Below are 7,959 nucleotides of genomic sequence, written 5' to 3'. Positions count from 1 at the left end.
GGCGAGCTTGATAGAATACAGCTTAGGCTTCAGTCCACAGAACTCTGCAATTGGCTTGCTTCCCATCTCATCTTTGAATTTCAACGTGACACGGGCATTCTCCCTGCTGTACAATGGGTGTTGAGATGGGAAGTTTGAAAAATCAAACTGTTCGGCGACCGACTTTTTCCGCTGTAGTTCCGCAAAAAAGTCTCTGGAGCGCACTTCATACACAAAAGAGTCTGTGTCTGAATAAAGCAAATTACAATCAAAGTTTTTCTTCATGACTTTGTAGTGGAACTCGAACATGAACTTCTTCGCCAAATCCAATATACAGGCACCTACTATTGTTGGCTTGTCCCAAAGTATTTCCGATTGCTGAAGACATACGGTAACAAGATCTTCACTAATGATCTGCGACGACTGATACTCAGGCTTTTCTGTCCACTTCAAAGTTTCTTCTTCAGTGCGGGTCAACTTGACTTTTGAACGGTTGCGTTTACCCTCACAGGTTTTTCCAAACGATGAGTTGACCATCAACTTGAAAAAATCCTCTTCAAATTTATTCTTTGCCTGCTTCCGTTTTTCCGTATTCAGTTTCACGTAGGGGGCCAGCCACTTTTCTTGTCTGAATGATAGCACTCGATGAAGCTTAGTTACTACCAATCCCAATTCAACATAAAGTTTCAGCGTTTGATAGTGCAGTGTATAGTTCTGTTTATCAAAAAGCGTCTGAATGAGCTTTTTAACCTGAGGAGGTTTTTTGATTTGCATCTCTTCTAATAAATCGCTTTGATATTCACTCAGCCAGCATTCATTTATTGCTTCTTTTGTGGGTGCCAATGGAAAATCTGAGTGAAGATCATGCAAGCTATCTGGATAACTGAAATCTACTTCAACAATATATCCTATTTCATCATCGTCCGGTGTTTTCAAGATTCGATTCAATATTTCTTGTGCATTTGCGTCGGTCCATTCGCTCTTGTCAAATAATTCAAACTCACGAAGAGGAAGCGGGAACTTTTCCATGATTCCACCGTAGAGGTTATTTGCATCAATCATTACAATGAACGAAGAAATATTCTTCGGCTTGTAGTTCGGCAGAAACTTATTGTTTGCCCTACAAAGTCGCTTGCTGTATACTGAGCTCACACCTCCTCTTATCAAGCTCTCCACCATATCGAGATGTTCTCTCTCTGTAAGAAGATGGAGTTCGGGGTTGCAGATTTTCAGCATGGCATCACCTGACAAGTTAGATGCCGTGTAGTATTGACAACAATCCAGTCCATATGTCTCATAGCATACCTTCCGGAAGCATAAAACTACAGCAGCGAGAAGAAAAACATCTGTTTTCAAGTACAAGTTGTAGTACTCCCCAATGTTCTGACACTTGAATAAATTGAATACTTCAACTGCCCTTGCGTATTCATTTTCAGTTACTGTGACCTCATACTGCTGCAAGCTATTTGACCACAAATTGCGTGGAGGAAGCTGAGGCTCCTGCAGTTTTTCGAAATTGTTTATATAGCAATAAGGGAACGAACCCTTTTGTTTCAACAGTTTGACTGATGACTCGGGCCATTTTTCGAAATGTTGTTCAAGCATGTTGAATTGGTCTGCTGGCAGGTTCTGCACCAATCTGTCAAGTGAAGTGTTCATGAATTTAAATGAGTCCAGAAGTCTGATGTATTCATATTGACTGGTCCACACACCTTTTTTGTTTTGAGTTGTCTTGATGTGAACTCCTATTTGCAACGAGATGAATTTTTCGCTTGTGCTGGGTACAATCGAAATTGTGTTCCTCTCATTTATGTTCTGTAGTGCCAGTACTACATGGTGAAGATCATAATTTGCTAAGTTGTGGGCAAAGAGGGGAGTGTAGTTGAGAGTTCTGCGTTTCAAGTTACACTGTGCGTGAGCCCATCCTAGAAATTTGCCAGTGAAATGACAATGGTCTAGTACGGTTGGATCTTGAGCGCTTTTGTTCAATTCAGTGTCACATATCCAACACAAGGTAGCGTCGTGCTTGGGTGTTGTTACTTCACCGGAAAAGTTTTTGTGTTGTTGCTTCACATCATAAATATCCTTAGCAATTCTTTCAAGTGTCTTGACAAAATCTTTCATCACATTCGGTCCGCTTTTTATTTCAAAGAAGAAAGGTTTTTTTTGATCCAGGGCAACAAAAAGTAGAGCATAGCTACATGGTTTGTGCTCTTCCAGCGCTTTCGTTACTGAGTTTTCCTGACTACTGCCAGCAACCGGTTCTATAATTGACTCGAAATCAAAAAAACCAACAATTGGGGCAAACCACCGGGCTTGAACATTTTTGAATTCAAAGTTTCGCTGCTCAGTTTTTGGCATCCTTATTATTGCCTGAGTGTTCTGATGACAAATTTGTTCATGTTTTTGATGTCTACCTAGTGAAGTACTGAGGTGGAAACAATTGCGGCATAAATGATTGTCTGCGCGTTGAATTATCTGCTTGTACTTGTGAATTAGTCCTTTGATGTTGGTGATAAGGACATAGTGATGCATTGTTCCATCACTTAGCAAGAGTAGATCAAGGTCGAAGCTGAAATTTTGATTTTTTGAAATGCGAAACGGTATCAACTTGTTGTTCGAGTGTCTGAAAACATTGACACGAACATTGTTCAGCTGCTCAAATTTTTCCATTTGATGGAAAGCCATTGGCATCATAAATGTTCCAACGGGTTGTTTTGCTCTGGGGTTTTCCGGTCCATACATTATGGGGTTTGTTTTCTGTCGCCAGGATGCATTGTCAGAAAATAGTTTGGGTCCAATGGTGTTATGGTATTGAGCGGTGTAGCAGTAGAGGAAGCATTTCTCATCCTGTCGATTGCGAATGTTAAGCAGATACCTACATCTAGCCAGGTCACCTGGAAGTGCTAAAAAGGATGATGCAGCGATCGGTTTTGTTCGAACGAACCGTATTTCTACATTGTCAATTCCATCTACTGTCCACCCGCTTCCATACGAAGCGAAGTTGTTCAATGCGAGAAGCATTTGTTCAACCATTCCAGAGAAACACGGTTTGCTCAATCCTGTGAAATCAACGCGTTGCATTTTTGAGTTGGCAAAAATTTTTATCCGGTCTGGTTGACTGTTTTCGCTTTCATCGCCTGAGGGCTTAATCAGTTCTATCTTTGCACTGAATTGTAGTTTTTGTGCATGAGTTTGGGTGTTGAGTTGAACAATATTTTCAATCTCATCGCGTTTGCTCCTCATAAAACTTAGCAAATCTATTTCATGTTGACCCACCGGTATGTCGTAGGTTCTCAGCACTCCATTGAATGCTTGTTCGGTGTGAAGAATGCCACAATTTTGATTGTTTTCTACGTCAGCGTTCCATACTGGTAGTCCATGATTATTGTTCATATGCTCCATGTATTTGAGGTTCTCGGCAAAGAACTTGTTGCAGTATAGACAATATCGGGGGCGGTTTGAATTGTGTTGTTGTTCCATATGTGCCTCGAGCTCCACGACTTTTTCATGAGCAAATGCGCACTCATCGCACGTGAATAAGTTTGTTTGTACATATTGTTTATGTACTGCTTGCATGTGCCGACGAAGGCTGCGTTTATCCGAGAGCTTTTTCTGACAAACAGTGCACTTTTCAGAATTCATTGCAGCGTTTGGAAAAGCAAGAAATGTAGGACAGTAAGATAGCGAATGCTGGAGAAAATATATTTTGGTCAAGTTTTGTGAGTGTTTTGGAGAAGAAATATGAAGAAAAGTTTAGATGAATTGATTTGAAAGTAAAGGCAAAAAGCAAATGAGAAAAATCTTGGGTTGGTTGGTCCACATTTTTACGTCTCTCTCATCCAATCAGAGTTCGCGTCTTTTTTGTTTACTTTTAGAACTGAAAGCTACTGCTCCACAAACATTGGTTGAGAGCAGCCAGTCTCCCAGACTGTTGTGTGTCAATAACAGAAGTTCATTTGTTTACCTGTTTGTCTAGTTTTTGTTGATTCAGTGTAGGCGATCAGTTTTACTACTTGTTTGTCTACCCAAGTTTTTCTCATTTTTGATACCGCATACTAGCAACTTGTGAGAATTGTTTATTGATTGTATGTCTTGATATCAAAGAAACCAAGCTTAACTGGTTTTATTATTAGCCCGGTCTACTTTTGCATATTTGTTTATAGCAATGCTTCACATAGTTGTTTGCTCAACGTCTGAGATTTTTAACAACAGCTAATTCCTACAAATTTTTATGTTAAATCTTGTTTTTAGATGAATCATGAGATAAATTTAAATTATTAACTGGTTTCAAGATACGAACACAAAGTTTTCATGTAACAAAAAAAAGAAAACAACAACAAATACAAACTTCGGTTTCTACAATAAGTTTGAAGAATGTTTTTTTTCGTGTTTTAGAGTCGAGATAACTTGATCGCCTTCTTGACGGGGGCATAACATTGATCCAATGGTGGTGTTTCATCAATGCTGACGTCATCAGAAAAATTGTTGGAGAGCAACGGGAAGCTTTTTTCCGGGGTTTTTGTTTCTTCACTTGGCAACTGTTCAAAATTCCAAAAACCAGATATTTGCTCAACTTCTTCCAGCTGCCCCAATTGATTCTCCCAAATTTCAATGCAGTCATGATCGTAGTCTGCAAAAAGTTTTCGTGTTCGCTTTGCCAATTTTTTCACATCCTGCTTCTTTGTTTGAATGGGAGTAATACATCCATAATATCGATGAGCATATGGAGACTCTTCGTGTCTTGGTGATTTTTCTGGCGTTTTTGTAAGATGAAATAAATCGTTTTGTTTTGTGTATTCAAGTATTGGTTCAATGTAATTAACTGGAAGGATAAAGCTGTTTTTTGTGTGCCATAATTCTGTCTTATCATCAAAGCTTTCCTTTACAAGCACAATATTTTTGAAGTTGTGACACATTCGCACAAGGGTTCGAGTGCCTCGCTCACTTGTCTTTGCAATTTCTAAATATTCAGCAGCCATATTGCAGGTGATGGATAAACAATTGAGATGTTTTTTGTTCTGATTTTACGGAATTGAGCGGTAACAAAGCAAACAGTTTTCTTTGTAAGGAAAATTTTATAAAGACTTAACAGCACCGGGTCTAGAACCAATTCTAGTAACAAAAGAAATGAAAACTTGCTTTTATGTTATGGAATGGAAAGGAAAAGCAGGATGAAAGCAAATTCAAGAAGAAAGTTAAGTAACAAAAGACTTGCAGTAATGTAATAATGTGTCAAAGAACTAAAGAACTTTCACAAATCTGATATTGAACAATGATAAAGAGCAATGGCGGAAAGAGTGAAAAAATGTTTCTGATCGATTTATTTATTTGACTTAGCCATTTCATCATTATTCCGTCATGTCTATAAATAGAATTACGTCATATTGACTTAAGCTGAACGGGGGTGCTCTCGGGAAATATAAATAGACTCCAGGAGGCGAGCTAGTTTATCCATTGCTAATGAAAATTTGTCAGTTTTGAGATTTAAAGGTCGGGACTTGTAAAACTGTTTTCTGCTATGGCTTTTATAATGCTTGGCCCGGCGATGTTGCATTAGTGAATGAAAATTTTTAAATTGCTTTGGACAATTGTGACATTGAATGGGTCTTGATTCAGCAGGGTATATTTTCTCCGATCTTTTGAATTTCATATTTCGTATAAACGTCAGAGCTGATATAGAGTAGTATAAATTTGTTTACACGCGCAGGGTGGGTGGATTTGTTTGTTCAGCTGATATCTTGTCTAGACATGTTGGCGTGGGTTTTTAATTTGTTTACATTCCAATAAACAGTAATATATTAGTCATTCATCATTTCAGATTACTTTGATACAGTTTGTCTCAATATATGCAGCATTATGAGTAATGTTTTGTCTAAGGATGCTGAGTACAGCGACTTTCATTTGGATCTCTCGCTCAATGAAAAACGGCTTGTTAGAGCTGCTGTTAAAACTTATCATACCACTGGCACCTATTTATCCTTGAAATTGTTCAAACGTGATAGTGAACAAGTCGATTGGTATTTCAATCAAAAAATTACACTTTCGGCGCCAGAGTTTCGGTTGATATGTCAGAACATTGAAAAACTAGAACAAATGATTGATCAACCGGTTGGCTTGATCGGCTCACTTCTAAAACCGGATTCAACTGATGGCTCGAAGCGTCCAGCAAAACGGGCCAGCAAAGCACTAACTCAGCGCCAAAAGAAGATACCAAAAACATCTGTAACAGTCAATGAGGAATCGGAATAATTTCTATTATACCTTTTGCTTCCTGTCATTGTTTATGCTTTCATAGTTAGTTCTTTAGCTTTTTTGTTCGTTATGGTTGAGGCGATGTATGAGAACAGTCCTGAATATTTCAAGAAATTTCAAAAACGTTTCAAGTACAATATTTGTGAGACGGAACCAAAATTTGAAAACACAACAATTGAAAATTATGCATATGGTTATCATTCATCTGGAACAGTTATCGAAGGTTGTACATTTGGCTCCAATCATTATCATGTTATGTATGAATTTGGTTCGCAAGATGAAAATATATTTGATTCTCTTTATGTACCTGCAGTGATACCGTGTCTCGTTAACTGTTTCAAATTACTTATTCAACCTACGCAAAAAGACTTTGTGAAACGTGGTGCAATAATTTCGCGACTACATGTTGCTGTTGAATACCTTTCAAAATCAACTTCTTCTGCAGTTACCAAGAACCAGAAACAACTTCCAGCACCCTTGAGTGAGACAACAGTGAAATCTATTAGTACTTTTACGGCAAACAAACGTTCTTCTACAGTCCCTGATGTAACTTTGAAACGATTTTGCCAGCTTATGCTAGGTGAACACTCCTCAACTCTTTATCAGATAATGGATATTCTGCTTAGTGGCCACGGAAGTTTTGTGCGAGAAACCTCAAACTCTTTCATAACCTTTCAATTTTGTAAAAATTGATAAAAATGTTGTTGTTTGAAAATTAAATTAACTTTTACTTCATATGTTTTACAAAAGCTAACAACTCTAATTCATTTACATCAGGTATAAATGGAAACTTCTCACTGTAAAAATAATGAACAATATATATGCAAAATAAACCACAAAGCTGGGAGTCTGAGGATTGCAGTGGAGACTGAATGTCTCTTCTATGTTCCATGATATCCATCATTATCTCCAAGTCTGTACACTGCTGTAAACGGTTGAAAATATCCTTGTAGGTAGTCAATGGTAGAGCCAATGGATCTGCAAAATATATTATTGGGTATGCATACCGTTTAGCTAGCACTACCCAGTGGGTTCCAATAGAGTTGGATCGTGATGCATTAACAATAATAAATGTGTTGGTCTGCAAGTTCAGAGGATAATTGTCAGCGGCATAAACCCCTCTGAATTTGAATTTGAGGTGTTTACACTTTTTCACTTGAAGATGAATTTGGTCTTCGTCCATTAGTATGTGATCATGGGAAGAGCGTTTTTAGATGCGTTTCTTGCAGAGTCAATGTATATCGTAGATGCTTTTTCCCCAAGAAAAAATATTTCAATGTTATGAGCTAACGCTGCATCAAACTTGAGTTCGACAGACAATGATGAATTTGTGAGCTCTGGATGAATAAAATCATGAGTTGCCTCTTGAGTGCTGGTCAGATCAAATACCATTATATAATGGTTTGCGAACTCACTCAGAGGTATTCCGTGGCCATTTTCTACATAAGCTAATGCACTCATTGAATTGTAGTACAACCTCTTGTTGTCAGTTGTTGACATTGGAGTTCCAGCCGTGGCAAAACCATTTCGATAAATGGTTATCTCTCTTAAACCAAATTTTTGATAATGGAATGGATTAGCGGTGTTGGTACCGATGAATGCCGTACCAACGCATAATGCAACAATGACTCTTCTGATTGGCTCTTTAGTGAAAATATCCTCATGTTTCCAGCTTTGTTGACCTGTCGTAGCCAGGAATGTTTTGGTAATGACTTCATTGTATCG

Source organism: Convolutriloba macropyga, chromosome 2 (assembly GCF_964194025.1).
Source record: "Convolutriloba macropyga chromosome 2, txConMacr16.3, whole genome shotgun sequence".
Lineage (NCBI taxonomy): Eukaryota > Metazoa > Xenacoelomorpha > Acoela > Convolutidae > Convolutriloba > Convolutriloba macropyga.
Note: the sequence above shows the minus strand (reverse complement) of the source record.